This window comes from Manis pentadactyla, chromosome Y (genome assembly GCF_030020395.1).
Source record: "Manis pentadactyla isolate mManPen7 chromosome Y, mManPen7.hap1, whole genome shotgun sequence".
Lineage (NCBI taxonomy): Eukaryota > Metazoa > Chordata > Mammalia > Pholidota > Manidae > Manis > Manis pentadactyla.
In genome coordinates, this window is record NC_080039.1 from 35,517,809 (window position 1) to 35,539,533 (window position 21,725).

The following is a 21,725-nucleotide window of genomic DNA, read 5'->3' on the forward strand; positions in this document are numbered from 1 at the left end:
ACTTATGTACCTTAATAAAAATGAAAGAAATGCATTCGTTGTAAAAGTTGGTATCAAGGACCTTGAATCAGCTGTGCACACGGCTCTATTCGTGCGCCCCCTAGCGGTTCAATTAATCTGATGGTTAAGAACCTTAAGAACCTAATGTTCAGTAAGACTTAGATTATTAAAATATTGTGTGTGGGAGAGAGGAAAGATTTTTTTTATGTGCAATGAATTTTTTAGAGCAGTTTTAAGTTCACAGCAATACTGATAAGAAGGTATAGACCTTTCCCATACACCCCTTTCCCCACACATGCACAGCCTTCCCCAATGTTAGTTTAGAAGAACAATTTTTAAGTAACTATGTACGTAGACAGAATTTTATAATTTGTAAGCTCATTCTAGGATGGTTAATTAATTACCCAGTTGGGAGTGTTTTGACCAAGGACAAAGGTTTGTACCTCTGATTTATGATACCCCTTATGTGTTCATTTTAAGATACCTCTGAATTAGCTAATAGAAAAGCGAATATTTATCTAGTACTCCGTGGGTTTTGTGCTAAGTCTTTTATAAGGATCTTCTCCATGAATCTTCACAATTACCCTATGAGGTAGGTATGGTTATTACTGGCATTTTGCAAACGGAAAGTTAGAGCAGGAGCTTTGCCCAGAGACACCGGAGGACATGAAACATAGGTTCTGTTGAGTCTGGCTGTCATACCCACCTGACTGTGTTTTTCATCTCTGCCGGTAACTCTGTGCAGAAAAACAAGCGTCTCCTTGCCTGTATATGGCTTGCTTTGTCCTCCGGCCTTCTGGTCAGTGTATCATGAGAGAAGGCAGGGGAAGAAAAACCAGAAAGTACTGGAATTCCTGAATTCAGTGTCTACACCCCGCAGTCTGCAGCCAGTGGTCCTGCGTACCCTGTGATGTGGCCATAGTTATGCAACCTGACCTCTGCACACTTGGTTTTCTCCATCCACAAAATAAGAGGAGTTGAGGAGATAATCTCGGAACATCTTTCTGAGGCTGAAGTTCTAAGATTCTACTCTACGACGGCCAAAATTCAAAATGAATCTTCTCGTGAGGTAATGATAAAACAAGGGTGTGTTGGAAACCTTAGAACAAGTTGGGGTAGAGAAATGACCCACCTTTATACACAATCCTTTGATGGATTAATGAGGCCCAAGATGGTTGTCCATTAGGAGTCAAATAAATCTTTATTCGATATCCAATATTAATACAGTGATTTGCATTTGATTTTTAGTCTCCATTTGCTCCTTAGTATAGACAATAAAGAATAGAGTCATGTTAAAAGGGATCAAACACACATAATTGTGTTCCTCCTGGGATTACAGCCTGCAAGGCATCATGGGATAGGTGTGCATCGGAGTTTGGGGTTAGTATGACCAGGGGGCCAGTCTCAGTCCAATAACTTAACAAGCTGTGTTCTCCTGAGCACATTACAGAACATTTCCAAGCCCCAGATATTTTATCCATTATATAGGGGAGGAGTTGCTTGAATTCTAACCCCGCAAATGACATGCTGATGTCCTAAATCCTGCTACCTGATTTGGAAATGTGGATGTGACCTTATCAAAATTTCAGGGGAAGCATGGCCCTACCAATACCTTGAATTTGGGGCTGCTGGCCTCCATAATTGAGAGAAAATAAATCTCTGTTGTTTTAAGCCACCGCATTTGAGGTGATTTGTTAAGGCAGCCCTAGGAAACTGCCAGGAATTATACTTAAGCATAAATGGGGAGTAAGAGGAAAATAAGATACTCCATCAAGGTCTGGCACATCCTCAGGGGAAAGCCGATGCTGATGACCCTCCCAGGTGTTTGGTCCCCACTTCTTTTTGGTCTCCGGGATCACCTTGCTCTGGGCAATGTTTCGTCAATGACTGGACTGCCTCCCAGACCATAAGGCGACCAGCTGCTATGTAAACTACCATAGGCTCAAAGCTGTACCACTCTTGACTCAATTTATCTTGACTGCGGACAAAAATAAATCCTTCCCTTGGCTTAGTGACCACTTTGGGATGGATGCTTTCAATGCATTATTATTAAATGCTGCGTGTTTGGCCTCTCCTGATCAATGACTTGTTTGTACATGGGTCTTTATAAGTAGAGTTTACTTTGAAGAGCAACAGAGCTCCTGGGACAAATGGACGTCAGTGCACGTGTCCTAGCCCTGAAAGAGATGTCTGAAAACTTGGAAAAGAGATAAACATTTATCCTCAAGAATTGAAAAGAAATTAGTGGAGATCGTCACCTCCAACAGACATTTGATTATCAGGAACGATAGATGGATTTATTGGCACTCAAATGCATTCCTGGAAAACGGGAAAGAGCTAAAATTAGCAGACTTTGGCTGCCTGTTCTCCACCGTGGCTTCTTGTCATGACCCCTCAACTAAGGCGTCCCCCTTCCTTGTCACACAGACAGCATGGGAATACCCCACAGTAAGGCTTCAGCCATATATTGTTACGATTCAATTCTGATGGCTGCTTCTGGACCAGAAGGACGGTTTTCTTGTGCTCCTTTAGGGCGCTGGCCACTGTTTCGATCACTGTATCATTCAAGGGCTCTGCGTCGTGTGTTAGGGGTGTGAACTCCGAGGGGGTCTCTGGTGAGCTCAAAGAGCAGAGGAGGGTCGTGGTAGGTGACCCATTGGCCTGAACACTGGCAAAACATGCTCTGATAGCAGGCTTGATCTCCTGGTGGCTGGAAGACTGGTGTCACATAGTGAACCTTCCACACTGTCTCACCTGGAGAAGAAGAAGAGACACAGCAGAAATACCCAACCTATGTGCCAACTGCCCTTGCATTCTATCTTCCCAAGCACTTTTCTGGCCTTCCTTTGTGCCCACAGGTGAATGCTAAATGCCATTCAATCCTTAGAGGAATACTACAATGCCAGAATCCCCTGGTATAATGTCACACATCTTTCACAGCAGCCATTCGATCTGTTCCTCCAAATTAATATTTCTCCAAGATATCCCCCTGCCTTTGTGAGTAGAGCGATTCTTAGAAGCTTTCCTGAGAAGGTATGTGCAGTGGAAACCCTAGAAGGGAAGGACTGGTCCAGGGAGAAGAAAGACAGAGAGTGCTAAGAATTAACCACGAGTGAGCCTACTCTGGGCACGCACCGGGAGCAGGGGCTGGTCTACTCACTGTCCAGTGGGTGCTAGAGCACAGCGTGGAGGTATGCACCACAGTAGTGGAACAGAAACTCATGCTCTGAGTGCTGGACATGTCCCCGAAGCAAAGGCATCAGGTTGTGGCCGTCGATCACCCTGCAGACACACAAATAGGAGATAAGGCAAGGGTTGTTGGCTGTAAGAGCTGAAGTCAGTGCATGCTGTGGCATCCCCCAGGCCCAGAGAGAGGTAAGATGACTCCGCAGAACATCCATGCCTACTCCCAGGGAGGTACTCTTGTGGGAAGGGGAAAAATAATCAAAACGTTTATAGTGAAATGACAGACAGAGGACTGCATCAATGCATGCACACCTAAAGGGCGCTGTGGCTCTAACCACAGGTGGTCTCAAAAGCCCAGGCTTCCTATTTCACAAATCAGAATTTTGTTTTGAGTTGCACTGTCACCCTGAAAAGAGATTTTATAAGACCTCTAAAGAAAGTATATTTTTATCTTATATTAGAAAATCTATCTTTTACCTTATATTAGGAAACAATAATAATAAAACCTGCTTCATCTTAGAAAACTGAACAGGTTTCAGGTAATCCTAAAAATGATCATAAAAGCAATAAAACTGTCTATATTCTCAGATAGAATGATTGCATTGACACTCCCTTCAGAAGTTACTGGAAATAGTAAGTTTAGCAAGGTCATAAGATCAAGAAACCAAACTTAAAAATATGTTAGCACTGAACAAATGGGAATCATTTTTTTAAAGTACCATTTACTAAAGCACCAAAGTCAGGAAGGAATCTAGGGATACCTTCTTTTTCATGTCAAAATTTTGTATGCAGTGGGGTGAGGCACGGGGAGGGCTGTGCAACACAGAGAAGACAAGTAGTGATTCCACAACATCTTATTACGCTGATGGACAGTGACTGTAACAGGGTGTGTGGGGGGGACTTGATGAAGGGGGGAACCTAGTAAACATAATGTTCCTCATGTAATTGTAGATTAATAATACCAAAATAAAAGTAATTAAAAAAAATTTGTATGCAGAGAGCCAGAAAACATCCAAAAAGAGAAGCAGGAAAGAAATAAACAATGTTCATGGATAGGAAGACTCAAAATTGTTACCATCTCAAACTTGTATGCAGTCTCAATCAAACTTCCAGAAGGGTCTTTTGTAAACATTGAGAAATGTAAGATTCACCTGGGAAAACAAAAACCTAAAATATCATACATAATTTTGAAAAAAGGAGAAATAGTTGAGCATTCAGACTACATGATTCCGAAATTCACTAGTCCTCAAGACAGTGTGGTGTTGACGTAAGGGTAGACATGTGGCTCAGTGGAACAGGAGAGTGAGAAATATGCACGGCATATGCTGTCAATTGATTTTCAGCAAATGCCAAGGAAATTCCGCAGGACAACCTTTCAATGAATGGTGGTGGAACAACTGAACGCCCATGTGCAAGAAAAATAAATGTCAACCTATACCTCACACTATATAAAAAATTCACTCAATATGGACCTACAAGGTAAATGTAAAACTGGAAACTATAAGATTACCAGAAGAAATAATAGGAGGAAATCTCTGCCACTTCGGAATAAGAAAATGCTTTTTAGATATATCCTAAAAATTGCCATCCCTAAAAAAAAATAAATGGGCTCTTATCAAAATTGAATACATCTGCTTTTCAAATGATCATGTAAGAAAATGAAAGCACAGGCCAGAGAATGGAAGATACATGGGCAAAACACATAGCCCATAAAGAATTTGTATCCAGAATACACATAGAACTCTTTCAATACATAAAGAACTGTCACAATTCAATGATTAAAAAAATAAAATGCCCAATTGAAAAATGGGCAAAGGATTTGAACAGACACTTCACAAAGAAGAGATATGGATGGCAAATAAGTAGGTGGAGAGGTGTTTAACACCATTAAGCACTAAGGAAACACAAATTATCATCACAATGAGATTCTAGTGCAGTTATTACAGTGGCTAAATTTTAAATGATGGACCATACCAAGTGCTGACAAAGATGTAGAACAACTGGAAGTATCACAGATTGCCGATGGGAATGCCAAATGGTACACCCACTTTGGAAATTAACTTGATGATGTCTCATAAAGTTAAACATATATCAATAATATGACCCAGATTTCCCACTCCTGGGCATTTACCCAAAAGAAATTAAAAATCCATGTCTACAAAAAGACCCCTGTGCAATAGCTAAAGGTGTTTTTCCAAAGCACGCATGACTTTTAGAATCTCATGGAATAATTCATCTCTGTTTCCCATTGAAAAGTAATATATAAATGAATGAAGATATGATATTTTTAGAGCTAATTCTGAAAAACAAAATCAAACTCGTATGCCATTGTGTGCTTATTGTTACACATTTACACAGTGGAAGTCAGTTAAATGTCATTTTATTTTATATTACATAATAAATCACTATTATATGATACTCTAATACAGGTATACCGTATGTAACAGTATACATAAAATACATAAAATATTTATTATATTGTTTATACACAATATATATTATGTACAATATGCTACATAATACATACAATAATATTTAACTTTATATTTCTATAATTATCATATATTTATGATATAGTATATATTATATATCATACCATCTGTTATGTACTATATTTAACAAAGGTATTTAATATTAATATATAATAAATATGTAATCTATCATTATCATAAGTAGAACTCATTATTATATTATAAATATAAAAGGTGTTTATATTATAGTAAAATATTTATTATAATAATTGGAATATATAATATATACTGTAATATAATCACAAACACTATATATAAATATTTATTATAATCATTTGGTTTTTATAATAGTATTACATATTACATTATATAAAATACATAATACACAATATGTAAAATATGATAACAATTATAACTGTAAAACTTACAATTTATCAATATATAATTTATGATATATAATAAACTATTGTCTATAATATAATGCATATTATTATTAATAATTATATATTATGTAATCATACTATTATAAAATTATTACACTATTCTAATATATTTTACTTTGTTATGCAATATGTAATTTTATTTAACATTTAATATAGCATCTTATTATATAATACTATGGTTTCCTTAAATAAGAAAATATATTGTAGTCTATAAATTATATAATGTGTATACAAATAAAGAAATAATACACACATTATATTTTACATATGCACACATATATTACAAAGTATGTAGTCATATGTAATGTACACCATTATCATCATCCACAACAATTCAAATAGCCAATGGGAGTCAAGTCCAGCAGTGAAAATAAACTCATGTGCATTAATAAAAAGCAGTAACAGCTTTAAAATGGCATCCCCAGGAATAACTAGGCAAAGGCCCACACTTGCTTCAGGAGGACAGCCTGCAGGGAGCTCTGTCACGCTCTCAAGTCTGCTTTCAATTCCAGGTTATTCTTGCTGTTGGGGTTGTGTTCAAATACCTGATGATAATTAACACTCTGCTAGACTCAGGGACCCTTGTGTGTATGTGCTTATAATCCTTTAAGTGGACAAATAACATTTGAAAAAATAAGCAGACGGCTGACCTCACCATGTCCCAGACTATGGTGACTTACTTCTGATTCCTGCTTGACACGTGCCCATCGAAGAGGTAACACCATCCCAGGCTTCTTAGGTCCAGTGTCACCCCTCCACCACAACCACAATGTTCTATCATTCAACGATGCAAAGTCCATGTAACTAGCTGCAAGAAGATTCTGCACTTAAATGAAAACTCCTTAACCTCCCTGTTTAATTACTGTTGAAAAGCAATTTGTTTTAGAAGCCATTTATTAGAAACGCTGCCACTAGAACTTAAGTGAGGTTTTTTTTTTGTACAGCCCATGTTTTCTAAGAAAAAAACATTATACTGATTTCCTGGTAAGAGAGTAATTATATGTAAATGATCAGTTCTCACTAGAGGTGGATATCATATTAAACATAGGGATGATTTGTAACTTACACCAAGGAAATAAAATAGATACAAATCCATTTTGGTTTTGAAATACATACATATAAATCTTTACGCATGCATGTGTGCAGAGGTAAACGCATATGGAAACAAAAAATGCCAGACAAAATACAAGGAAAGATGTCAAAGATAAAAAGTGGCTATAAATAGCTTTAAAAGGCAGATGCTTGAATACAATGTTCAAAATTTAAATGTTAATAAACTCTAAGCTTTCAGTAAGTTCACTGTGCATGTCGTTTTGAGAGTGGCATAGTTACAGCTTATTAGTGAGACGGGCAAGCAACTTACTGAACAACCTTGAATTTTACAATCAGAATTTAAGTAGGAAAATAACATACACAGGAGATGCCTCGCTGATTTTTCATCGGCCTCTGGTTGTGATAAGATTTTCATAAAAAATGAAGGGGAAAATCGTATTGGGGAAATGTTATGCAGAGAAATGTCAACTTTTCATTTCTCTATTGTCAAGCATTTTAGCTCCTTATGGAATGCAATTAATCGCTTTTATAACACACCTGCATCCTGTATTCACATAGATTATAGAGTAAACATAATGATCTGTTAGTGACTGACAAAAGGTAGAGACCTGGACTGAAACTCCCTTACAGAGAACTGCCCTGTGACTAATGATTCAAATGCAAAATGACTCACTTCAAAAACACAAGGAAAGATTTTCCTAGACAATAATACACACCCAGCAAAGAAAACATAATCCTAAATCACACTGGAGTTACAATTTAAAATTATACTCGTTACAGTGTTACAGCTGTGTTTACTGTCACACGTTTACATAACTCTCAGTGCTTGTGTGTATCTGCTGGAGGATTAAAAACTATATAAATATTGACTTACACTGCGTGTGTGTATATATAAAGTTATCTTCATGAATAAAGGCCTTTTCTCCACTTGGGTAAGGTTCTGAATTAGTTGAAAGTGTGTTTATATAAATCTCTACTGTGGAGTATGTATGCATGTATATTTAATACATTTTAAAATAGATTGAAAATAATAATATTATAATTAGAATGTTTTAATTATGAATATGCATTTAGGTGGCTCTGTGTAGCCCACTCTTCAGAAGCCTTCCCTAGAAGGAGAAAAAAAAGGAAAGAAATGTATTCTGCTTATTGTGTCTCAAAGCAAAACCCCCTTGTGGAGATGAAGGAATTCTCTGTCCTGTGTGAAGTGAGGGACAATGCTACTTTAATAGAATAGTTATTTATTGTTTTGGTGTGCGTGTAGTGACCCCTCCCACCTGACTGCACATCAGCTAGACCCCCTTCTAATTTATTACCCTGGGTATTATTTTCTCTAGTGACCATTATGACTTCGAAATAAAAGATTTCAGTTTTGACGAGACCTTTCTAAGCATTGCTTACAAAACTAATGAGAACAACATGCTTCCTTTTAAATCCATCAAGAGGATGAGGAATGACAGTAGTCTTTACTGTACAACTTCATTATCTTGCTAAAGAATTTTGGGGGGATGTCACCATTATTTTGATTTTAAAGATGAGAAACACTGTGTTCATAAATCGTGACTGTTTTCTCAGGGAAGAGTCACTGACTTGGCCGAACCCAGAGGGAGCTTTTAATTCCATTCAGTAAAACAAATATTTATCAGCTGCCCAAGAGAACAAGGGGCTTTACGTTATTTGAGGCAATTCATACAGTCTTGTTTTCTCTAGCATTTGAACCAGATACATAAAGCTGTTCTCCTGAGGACTTACCCACCATCCAATCCATTTCTTCTTCATCATCCCCATATAATCCATATTCACGGTGCCCAACCAACTTCTCTCTGGTGACGGGTGGCGTGTGGACATGTAGAAAGAAAACAAAGAGGAAGAATCCACATTCATACCCGAGGGGTAGAAGGCTAGTCTAGTTATCTTCGTAAATAAAAACAGTTTCTACACTTGGATGTGATTCTGCATTAATTGAAAGACCTCATTGTGGCTGATGGGGGCTTTCTACATACTTAAGTTACCAATACTGCTCAGGAGAGTAATCAATACCACAGCAAGACTTGGGGGAAAGGATGTGAGGAGGAACAGAGGCGAGGGACGAGGGGTATTAGCAGGAAATACCAAGTGTCATCTGGCTTTCCATCTCTTGCCTCCAGTTTAGCATCTGACATAAAATAGCAGCTTCATAAATCTTAATCTTTGTTAAATGAAGGAAGGAATAAAAATCCCATGTGGACTGTCCCCCATCTATTGCCTGAGAATGCCCTCTCAGACATGGGTGTGGAAGAATCATATCCAAAGCACACAGATGTACTGCCCTCAGGTTTCAGCCGCTCCTGACTCTCCACTTCCCTGTGCCCCTCAGGAACACAGACCTGACATTGAACATGAACACTTAAATGGTTGCCCAGAATGCAGATTCCTTGATCTCTAAGAGGGTCCATGTGAATAACTCTTACTGGAGGAGACAAAGATAGCATGGCCTCTGCAGAAAATGCTCTTCATTCCTTCCTCCTCATCCTTTGTGCTGCCTGAAACATAAGCTTGATGGCTGGAGCTTTGGCATTAACTTTGGGGCCATGAGGCTGTTTGCATGGAATTGTAGCAAAATAAGACCTAAAGGGCTAATAACAAGAGAGAAATAAGTTGCTCTCCTGTACATCTGAATTTTTGTGTTCCTCACTTTAATGTAACATGCAGTCATCCTAAACTTACTCCTCCATGCACTTTTACAACTGGCATTATGACGAGGATGGGAACTGAGATTGGGTATGCTCCCTCAAAGACAAGCAAAACCCAAGGTAGGAAGGAATGACAGGTAGGATGAACAGACCTGAGAGATTATATCACCGTTGATCACTGTGTTAGAGCGAAGAATGGATGTGACAGTTACGCAAGCAGAGTGAACAAGGTCCCATTATGTACTCATTAAGCCCATGGAGTCATACTGTACCATCTGTTGTCAACTCTCCTGCACCCCCAACTAAGAGAGCAGAGAAAGGAGGTCAACAAACATCCACACCACCATTCATTCTGCTTCTAGTTGGTAACCTGCAAGGGAGCTGGTGTGCCAAGATGAGCTCTATCTACACTCATGTCAGCATGGCTTGTGTTAAGCACATAAAATGTAAAACCAGATATCTATAAATAGATTCACTTCCCAATCGTTCATGGACAGAGAAGTATTTTTGGGCTGTCACTGAGACAAAGCAAGATCAAGACCAGTCCCACACGTTGAATCAATTTAGGTAGTAATCCACATTGAAGCAATATGGATTGGAATATAGGAATTCCAGCTTTTATGAAAAAAGAGTGAGCAACATATGCTTCTTTGCTTTTTGAGGGCTTGAAATTGGCAGGAAATTCAACTCACGTGGAACCCACAAGCAAGGGATGTAAGTATTAAGTGGTCGTTTCAAGAGTCCTAGCCTAGAAGAGGAACAAGTTGGATAAGGTAATGTCCCTGATTGAGAAGAGAACCTGTTTATTTAAAGCAAATATTAGAATATTTTCTTGGTATCGAATCTCTTTTGGCCGTAGGAAGAATTAAGTTGAATGATTTTGCTAAATAAAAAAAAAAACAATGGCAATGAATTGACTGAGGAATACTTCAACCACTTAGCTGTTTTTTTTATATTCACTAAATGCATTTTTTCCACTTAGTCAATATTTAGAATCTCCTGAAATGATAAATGTCATTGATTTCTTTGAAACTCATACAGTTATGCATCTTTACCCCCATTCACACACAAGAATTCATTGTTTAGAGAAAACTTACATGGCAACCAAACAATTTCGAACAAAATTGAGAACACTGAATTATGAAAAAAAATTCCTTTGAGTGACAAAAATAGATAGCAATACATCAATGTTCATGGGACAAGAAATTTCCGTGTTTATTCACTCTTCATGTTCACGTAATTCAAATTAACCTGATTAGTTCATTCCCTAGAGCTAATCAGATGAGGCGCTACCCCTTCTCATGGTAGAAGGGAAGGTAAAAAGAAAGGAGAAAAACTCAAAGAGAAAATTCGCTGCAAGGGTGGATAATATTAAAATTGCAACAAAGTAGACATTAGACTTAGACAGTAGTCTGGAGCAATGAGCCCCTCAATACCTCAATAGATGTCAGAGGCATCACTGTTTAGCTGGGTATAAAAATTGGTACTCGTAATGTTGAGTCTAAGCTAAACTAACAAGGAAAATATTAACTCATGGTTGCTACACTCAACTAGGTAAGTCTAAATGCTGAGATTGTACATGAGTGCATGTATGTGTGAATATGTACAATTCTCATTTCCTCTCCATTTTTTTAGTCACATCTCTTCCAACCTCATCTCTAGAGGCTGTACAGACCCACTTTTTTAGAATTGTAACTTAAGAGCATTGCACAGCTGTAAGAGATGTGGAGAATTTTGAGGGATATCATTTCAAGTATCTGGAAATACTACACATAAGTAGGAATCATTTCAAGAGGCCCAAACAGGTGAGCAATTTTGGTGGCACATGTCAACAGACAAGTCAGTTTAAGCTGTCAAAACATAGCAAGACTCCTCCCAGGTGAATTTGATTCTTAATATTTTGAGCAATGTGTTGAGGGTTTTTATGAAGAAATGCAAGAATAAATTATAATAAAGCATTGTTATGAGAAAAAATGCTATTGACTTCCTGTGCCCCATCTGATCTTATGGGGTACCAGCCAGTCAGGAAAGCAGCCCAAGTTGGGGTACATACGAAGGCAGCTGCTAGGTTCTAGATGTGCCTCACCACCTCACTTGCCAGGCAGTCAATATTAGAGGTGCTGCAGACAGAAAGAGAGTTCAGGTATAAGTTTTCTGATTCTCAAGAAAATTACCAAAATGCAAAGTCTTCCTGTTTTTGGTTGAGATGATTCTCTTTCCAGTAACACATACTGTTTTGAACATCAATTTGTCTACCTACTTAAATGCATCCATGTTTAGAGGAAATGGAAGCAGAGTGTAAAACATTATATGTTTAGGCAAAATGATGACAAATTAGCATGGATCACCATGTAGAATTAAAGTATTGCCAGTCTAAGTTAATATGCATTTCAATGGAAAAGTTGGTCAATTTCATCATACCGTACTCTTAAAATGAATGGGTAACTTAGGTTAAGTAAAATCACAATGTATTTCTTATACTAAAATCTATCTTTTTTAAATAACCAAACTGGGATATTTTGGAGTTTTATTTACTGCCTATTTTGTTTATCTAATATTTTAAGAAGAGATGACACAGACACACAAAGAGAGACGACCCCATGAGGACACAAGGAGAAGATGGTTTCCACATGCCCAGGAGGAAGGCTCAGGAGGACCCACCCTGCCCACACCTGGACCTCGGGGTCCAGCTTTCAGGATAGAGGGGAGAGAAATACTGCTGTGTAAGCTGCCCTGCCTGTGATGCATTATTATGCCACCTCGCACACTAATACATTATATGACTGCATTTATATGCACTGTCCGTAACAGGCAGATCGACAGAGACAGAAAGCGGATGACTGATGCCAGGGGCTGGGGGACAGGGTGGGGAATGGCTGCTTATGCTGATGCGGTTTCCTTTTGGGGGGATGAAACGTTGTGGAACTAGACAGAGGTGATGATTGCACAACGTTGTGGATGGACTAAATGCCTCTGAACTGTGTGCTTTAAATGATTAAGAAGGTGAATTCCGTGTTTTGGGGTCTCTTTATTTACTGGAGTTTTATTTACTTTATTTATTTGGAGTTTTATTTACTGCCTATTTTATTTATTACTTTATTTATTTGGAGTTTTATTTACTGCCTATTTTGTTTATCTAATATTTTAAGAAGAGGAGATGACACAGACACACAAAGAGGGACGACCCCGTGAGGACACAGGGAGAAGATGGTTTCCACATGCCCAGGAGGAAGGCTCAGGAGGACCCACCCTGCCCACACCTGGACCTCGGGGTCCAGCTGTCCTTTGCAGCTGTCCCAGGGCGACCTCTGCTGTCCTTAGGGATAACTGCTCCCCGGGGGCCGCCCTCTCAAGGGCTCTCCCGTCCACGGTGTGGTGGCTTCTTTACCTCATTGTGTTATTGCTTTAGCTGCACAAATCTCCCACCCCAAGGTCGTCCACCATCAGCAGGAAAATATTGGGCCTGGCATTCCTCATCAAGAATGTTCCGTGAAGGCTCCCACACGGGTACCACGGTGTCACGGCCAGCCAGCAGTTCCTGAAAGTATTTGGAGAGAAAAAAAAAATCAGAAACTATCCATTCACATCTGCATTTTAGGCAACTTAAAACATTCCTTATCAATTCCAATCAAGTCAATAGAATTCCTTGTGCAACGTGCGTGACCTGGCTTAACCCCAAACAGAATTTTTTTTTAAGTCATACTTTATGTTCATGTAGTATGATTTACAAATTCATTTCACATGCATTGTGGCATTAAATGCCCATAACGTCTCAAGCCATTTCAACTATTGTGAGACCCTTCAAGAAAAACGTAATAGTAGTTAAAGTCGAGTGTAAGGTCTAATAATTTGATGTCTTTGCATAAAAATGTAAACACTGGAGAATCAATCAAAGGCTAATAGCCAGCTGCTCATGTATCATTTTCTTTATTATTATATTTATTTTATATATTAGTATCACATGTATTATTTAGTTGCATTTTTTAATTTATTAAAAATACATATTTGAAAAACAATGGGAATTCTTATAACATATGAAGGAGGAAGTTTAACATATTTATATATTCAATGAAAGTTTCGGTTGTAGGGTCAACCCTACATAATTGCCAAATGCTATGATATGCTGAGAAGGGACAGCACCCCTTGCCTGGATGTGAGCCCTACAAGGTGGGTCCCATCCTCTCCTGCAGGAAACTGGGTCCCCACCCAATCAACTCCAACTCCAGTTAGTAATACGTCACAAAAAAATCCACACCTTAAATCCATTTGTGAACGTCCATCTTCAGCCTGTCACTGTACCCCCAAGACACTCAAGGCACCTCTTACTTCAATACTTCAAATCCCTCCTAACCGGCCTGGCCATTCCTGTCTTTGCCACCTGGCCACCCCCCCACAAAATGCAGACAATCAGAGTGGCCCTATACGTACACAAATCTTATGACACTCCCTAAAGAAGTTCAGCGGCTTCCCAGTCCTCTTTGTGTTAAAATACTGGACCCCAACTCGATGGACAAGCCTCCCCAATGACAATGTTCTTTTCCTACTATCCCCAACCTGTTGGCCCATCCATGGACCTCCTTAAAATCCCTACTGTGATCCATGACCACCCCTCATACAGCGGCCATTGCTGGAACATCCTTTCTTCTACCCCAAGAATTCCCACACATGCCATCGTTCTCAAGATGAGCATTACTTTCTAAGAAAACTCACTTCTGCACAACTGCATCAATCCATAGCCCTCATTAGCCTTCTCACATCTCAGGTACGTTAAAGAGACCAAACCTCAGCCAGAGAGGAGAAGATTTGAGCAAAGCACGCTTCTCTCTAGATGTGGAGAATCGCAAAAGCCTCTGAATTCATCCACTTACCGGTCCTACAATGGCAGTTTCATGGCTTCTCTGCTATCTGTGGAAGAAAAGAATCAGCTAACAACATGTGCAAGCACACGGGCTTCTCATAGCAAGATAGTTCATGGCCCACAGGCTAATGAGCCTGATTCGTGGTGACCCACTAAATGCTTTATGCTTAATTTCACACAAGGGGCGTTTGTCAACAGAGAACATGCATGATCCATGCACCTCAGAGCTCTTCTACCAGCAGACATCAACAAATTATGTTGATCCAGCAACTAGAAACTTCTTTCCAGAGCTGCTAAAGCAAAAGTCATCAATGAACAAGCATGCATTCAATAACTGTGTGAAACGTGCTATGTGTATGGTATTCTGCTAGAAAGAACATTTTTCTACATAGGACAGGTTTTCAATGCTGTGCATCTTTAAAAGTACAATGACAAATAACATGGACCATGGTCTCCAAACCCACTTGGCACAGGAGGGCAGATTATCAGCCTGTTATGAGTGGCCACTGAGTGGTAGTGACTGGACCCTCAAACTACCCCAGGTCAGTGAGATGGTGTGGGCTGAGAAGCCAGCCCATGAGACAAATGACATATCATAAATATGAATAACACCACCTTATACTTTATAGGGCTTTCTTATCCCCAAGTCACCTCCACACACGTTCCTATTGGAGTCTCTAAATATCCCCCCTTGCTTGCCTCAAAGGGTTGATAACAGGTCTCCTGTTTTATGGGAGATAGAATTGAGGATCAGAAGGTTTACAAGGCTGGTAAATTGATGACCTGGATTCAGTATGACATCTCTGACCCTCAAGTGTGTGTGTCAGTCCATTTCCGAGGTCATATCTTCACCTTAGGTCTCCAGAAAGCTCTCAGGCATGGTGTTTCTAGAAGTTGACTCCCCTGGGGTGTTGGGTGAAGCCCAGTTCCCAAACTCTGGGTGGTGTCTCCTTTCCTGGGCCCTGCACCCCCTAATCAATGCTTCTGAATTAGATTTGCTTCCATTGTGACCTCCTGAAAATTCGTACCCTATTTTTCCTGTCTCCAACCCCACGGCCTGGCACATTACACAGCATTCGACCAAATGCACACTGAACAAGTCGAGAGTTTTCCCAGGGCTGGTGGAAGCAAGAATGGCATTTTTTAAATTTAGCAATCATAGCTGTTTTCAGCCTAATTTCATAAGTACACATCTCTCCAACCCAAGATTGGTAAGAGTCACTATGACGAAGACTGTCAGTATCCAGGAAGTTCTTCTATCTCTACCTGCACCCCAATCCCTACTTTCCTGTTTACTTTTCCAATTTTTAACATAAGATTTTATCAAAGATGGGCAAACTGGCAAGGCAAGCCTGGACTTCTGGTGATGTGCAGGCGTGTGAAACTGGCATATGCCAGGGCAGCTTTACAAATTGCTTTTGTCTGCTAGCCATCTTTAAAGAGGTGTTCAAAATTACTTAATCATCAAGCGCCCCTCAAAAAACTATGAATGAAGACTGTGTTATTAATAATTTGCATATGAGAAAGACCAAGAACACATGAGCCAATATAAGAATCGCAGCCCCAAATGGGTGAAGATACACAGGAAGGTCGATATCCTTGTACTATATTCCCTCAAAGAGTGAGAACTGGAAAATGATGTCCTTGGACAGTGGAGCGGACCTTCAAGATGACGGGAAAACATAACTGTGTGAGAGGATGGATGTGTTAACCAACCCATTTCTGGTAATCACTTTGCAATATATACACATATCAACTCATCACACTGGACAGCTCAGACTTACACATTATGTCAATTCCGTCTCCATAAAGCTGAGAAAAATGTTTTAAACTTTTCCAGGTTGTAGTATTTTTGCTTTTAGAAGTTAACACCCAGTGGTCCAGAAATAGCAAAGATGATTAGGCATGGACACCTTAGAGAGAAGGATTATCTGATACTTATAGGAAGTATGTGTGTGTGTGTGTATATATGTATACATATATACACACACACACACATATATATACTGTGTGTGTGTGTGTGTGTGTGTGTGTGTGTGTGTGAACTTGTTTGGAAACAGGGCCTTTGCACATGTTATTAAGTAAAGGATCTGAGATGAGGTCGTCCTGGATGAGGGTGGCCCTAAATGCAATGACAGGTGTCCTTATAAGAGACAGAAGAGGAGAGACACAGACACAGAGGAGAAGCCATGTAGAGATGGAGGCAGAGACGGGAGGGATGTGACCACAGGCCCAGGGCCGCCTGGAGCCCCCAGATGCCGGAAGAGGCAGGAAGGAGCCTCCCCTGGGGCCTGTGGAGGGAGCAGGCCCTGCCCCGCCTGGACCTCAGAGCCCCACCTGGATCTAGGGGGTCTGGTCTCAGACCTGGAAGAAGGTAAATTCCTGTTGTTTTAACCCCAATCTTGTGGTCATTTGTTACAGTCACCACAGGAAACAAATAAAAGCAATTGAGAGAAGAAAAAAACAAAATCTTCTACACGCCAAGAAATAGAATGAGCCAAGCAAACAGGACATGTTCAGAGGAGGAGAAAACATTTGCCATAATTTCTATAAGTACATTAGAAAATGGTCAAAATTGCAACAGTAAAATCAGACAGGATGTCAACACATAATTCATACATTCACTAAAAATCCGTAAGCCCATAAGCATACACATAGCCTCCTCAGCAACCAGGAAATTTTAAATATCATAAGAGAGTGTGTCTCACAATCAAAATACTAATGATTTTTCAATAGTATGCAGTTTTAAGAAAGTTACCTTCACACCGCTGGTGAATGCTTTTGCGAGGACAGGCTGCCACTAAATATTAAAATATTTTGAAATAATCCTAAGCTATGTCTCACCCTGGAGAAACCCTGAGCTAAGGCCCCCCCAAAGGCAAGACCAACTGTGTTCATTGCAAAATTGCTGCAATGTTGCAGCAGATTCAACTTGAAGCCAATGAAACGTCCATTCTGAAGAGGAATGGCTGCAGAAGTTGGGATATAATCCTAGGACAGCATTCTATGATATTGCCTTTAAAAAAAAGAGGATAGGGAGGGGCGGAAGATGGCGGCGTGAGTAGAGCAGCGGAAATCTCCTCCCAAAACCACATATATCTATGAAAATATAACAAAGACAACTCTTCCTAGAATAAAGACCAGAGGACACAGGACAACAGCCAGACCACATCCGCACCTGCGAGAACCCAGCGCCTCGCGAAGGGGGTAAGATACAAGCCCCGGCCCCGCGGGAGCCGAGCGCCCCTCCCCCCAGCTCCCGGCGGGAGAAGAGCAGGCAGAGCGGGAGGGAGACGGAGCCCAGGGCTGCCGAACACCCAGCCCCAGCCATCCGGGCCAGAGTGCAGGGCCCTCGATACTGGGAAAACAGGGCAGCAAGAACAGTGAGCAGGCACTGGAGGCTGGGCGACAGAGGACATAAGAAAAGCGCGCGACCATTTTTTTTTTTTTTGCTTTTTTGCTCTTTTGTTTTGGCGAGCGCTTTTTGGAAGTCTTAAAGGGACAGGGACCCCAATATTAGGGAAACAGGGCAGAAAGACCGGTGAGCAGAGGCCTGAGGCTGGCACCGGAGAATAAAGAAAAACGAACGACCACCTTTTTTTTTAATTAAAAACTTTTTTTTTTTTTTTATTAAAAACTTTTTTTTTTTTTTAATTAAAAAATTTTTTTTTCTTATTTTTTTTTTGTGGTCGTTGTTTTGTTTTGGCGGGTGCTTTTTGGAAGTCTTAAAGGGGCAGGGCGGGACACTTAATCCAGAGGTAGGGAATCCGGGATCTCTGGGCACCCTAACCCCTGGGCTGCAGGGAGCAGGGAGGCCCCTTACGGAGATAAATAGCCTCCCAGCAGCTCCTGCTCCAACGCGACTCCACCATTTTGGAGTAGCTGCCCGAGCCAGGCCACGCCCACAGCAACAGCGGAGATTAACTCCATAGCAGCCGGGCAGGAAGCAGAAGCCCTGTCTGCGCGCAGCTGCGCAGCACAAGCCACTAGAGGCCGCTGTTCTCCCAGGAGAGGAGGGCCACAAACCAACAAGAAAGGAAGTCCTTCCACCGTCACTCGTCCCAGCTCTGCAGACTATTCCTATCACCATGAAAAGGCAAAGCTACAGGCAGACAAAGATCACAGAGACAACACCAGAGAAGGAGACAGACCTAACCAGTCTTCCTGACAAAGAATTCAAAATAAGAATCATAAACATGCTGACAGAGATGCAGAGAAATACGCAAGAAAAATGGGATGACGTCCGGAAGGAGATCACAGATGCCAGAAAGGAGATCGCAGAAATGAAACAAACTCTGGAAGGGTTTATAAGCAGAATGGATAGAATGCAAGAGGCCATTGATGGAATTGAAACCAGAGAACAGGAACGCATAGAAGCTGACATAGAGAGAGACAAAAGGATCTCCAGGAATGAAACAATGTTAAGAGAACTGTGTGACCAATCCAAAAGGAACAATATCCGTATTATAGGGGTCCCAGAAGAAGAAGAGAGAGGAAAAGAGATGGAAAGTATCTTAGAAGAAATAATTGCTGAAAACTTCCCCAAACTGGGGGAGGAAGTAATCGAACAGACCACGGAAATACACAGAACCCCCAACAGAAAGGATCCAAGAAGGACAACACCAAGACACATAATAATTAAAATGGCAAAGATCAAGGACAAGGAAAGAGTGTTAAAGGCAGCTAGAGAGAAAAAGGTCACCTATAAAGGGAAACCCATCAGGCTACCGTCAGATTTCTCAACAGAAACCCTACAGGCCAGAAGAGAATGGCATGATATATTTAATACAATGAAACAGAAGGGCCTTGAACCAAGGATACTGTATCCAGCACGACTATCATTCAAATATGACGGTGGGATTAAACAATTCCCAGAAAAACAAAAGCTGAGGGAATTTGCTTTCCACAAACCACCTCTACAGAACATCTTACAGGGACTGCTCTAGATGGGAGCACTCCTAGAAAGAGCACAGCACAAAACACCCAACATATGAAGAATCGAGGAGGAGGAACAAGAAGGGAGAGAAGAAAAGGATCTCCAGACAGTGTATATAACAGCTCAATAAGCGAGCTAAGTTAGGCAGTAAGATACTAAAGAGGCTAACCTTGAACCTTTGGTAACCACGAATTTAAAGCCTGCAATGGCAATAAGTACATATCTTTCAATAGTCACCCTAAATGTTAATGGGTTGAATGCACCAATCAAAAGACACAGAGTAACAGAATGGATAAAAAAGCAAGACCCATCTATATGCTGCTTACAAGAAACTCACCTCAAACCCAAAGACATGTACAGACTAAAAGTCAAGGGATGGAAAAACATATTTCAAGCAAACAACAGTGAGAAGAAAGCAGGGGTTGCAGTACTAATATCAGACAAAATAGACTTCAAAACAAAGAAAGTAACAAGAGATAAAGAAGGACACTACATAATGATAAAGGGCTCAGTCAAACAAGAGGATATAACCATTCTAAATATATATGCACCCAACACAGGAGCACCAGCATATGTGAAACAAATACTAACAGAACTAAAGGGGGATATAGACTGCAATGCATTCATTCTAGGAGACTTCAACACACCACTCACCCCAAAGGATAGATCCACTGGGCAGAAAATAAGTAAGGACACAGAAGCACTGAACAACACAGTAGAGCAGATGGACCTAATAGACATCTATAGAACTCTACATCCAAAAGCAACAGGATACACATTCTTCTCAAGTGCACATGGAACATTCTCCAGAATAGACCACATACTAGGCCACAAAAAGAACCTCAGAAAATTCCAAAAGATTGAAATCCTACCAACCAACTTTCAGACCACAAAGGCATAAAACTAGAAATAAACTGTACAAAGAAAGCAAAGAGGCTCACAAACACATGGAGGCTTAACAACACGCTCCTAAATAATCAATGGATCAATGACCAAATCAAAATGGAGATCCAGCAATATATGGAAACAAATGACAACAACAACACTAAGCCCCAACTTCTGTGGGACGCAGCAAAAGCAGTCTTAAGAGGAAAGTATATAGCAATCCAAGCATATTTAAAAAAGGAAGAGCAATCCCAAATGAATGGTCTAATGTCACAATTATCGAAATTGGAAAAAGAAGAACAGAGGAGACCTAAGGTCAGCAGAAGGAGGGACATAATAAAGATCAGAGAAGAAATAAATAAAATTGAGAAGAATAAAACAATAGCAAAAATCAATGAAACCAAGAGCTGGTTCTTTGAGAAAATAAACAAAATAGATAAGCCTCTAGCCAGACTTATTAAGAAGAAAAGAGAGTCAACACAAATCAACAGTATCAGAAACGAGAAAGGAAAAATCACGACGGACCCCACGGAAATGCAAAGAATTATTGGAGAATACTATGAAAACCTATATGCTAACAAGCTGGGAAACCTAGGAGAAATGGACAACTTCCTAGAAAAATATAACCTTCCAAGATTGACCCAGGAAGAAACAGAAAATCTAAACAGACCAATTACCAGCAACGAAATTGAAGCGGTAATCAAAAAACTACCAAAGAACAAAACTCCCGGGCCAGATGGATTTACCTCGGAATTTTATCAGACATACAGGGAAGACATAATACCCATTCTCCTTAGAGTTTTCCAAAAAATAGAGGAGGAGGGGATACTCCCAAACTCATTCTATGAAGCTAACATCACCCTAATACCAAAACCAGGCAAAGACCCCACCAAAAAAGAAAACTACAGACCAATATCCCTGATGAACGTAGATGCAAAAATACTCAACAAAATATTAGCAAACCGAATTCAAAAATACATCAAAAGGATCATACACCATGACCAAGTGGGATTCATCCCAGGGATGCAAGGATGGTACAACATTCGAAAGTCCATCAACATCATCCACCACATCAACAAAAAGAAAGACAAAAACCACATGATCATCTCCATAGATGCTGAAAAAGCATTTGACAAAGTTCAACATCCATTCATGTTAAAAACTCTCAGCAAAATGGGAATAGAGGGCAAGTACCTCAACATAATAAAGGCCATCTATGAT

At 40.1% G+C, this 21,725-nt stretch overlaps 1 long non-coding RNA gene across 2 annotated transcripts; it reads right to left on the bottom strand.

Annotated features, from left to right (window-relative positions):
• Positions 1 to 1,185: 1,185 nt before the first annotated feature.
• Positions 1,186 to 12,292, bottom strand: LOC118935930 (uncharacterized). Of its 2 annotated transcripts, none has more exons than XR_005034045.2 (4): positions 11,879 to 12,292; positions 4,262 to 4,337; positions 3,161 to 3,282; positions 1,186 to 2,754 (listed from the first exon to the last, which is right to left on the bottom strand). It is a non-coding gene; the product is annotated as an uncharacterized LOC118935930 (long non-coding RNA). The 2 variants fall into 2 exon arrangements; XR_005034046.2 differs by having other exon boundaries at positions 3,200 to 3,282; positions 11,879 to 12,289.
• Positions 12,293 to 21,725: the final 9,433 nt, after the last annotated feature.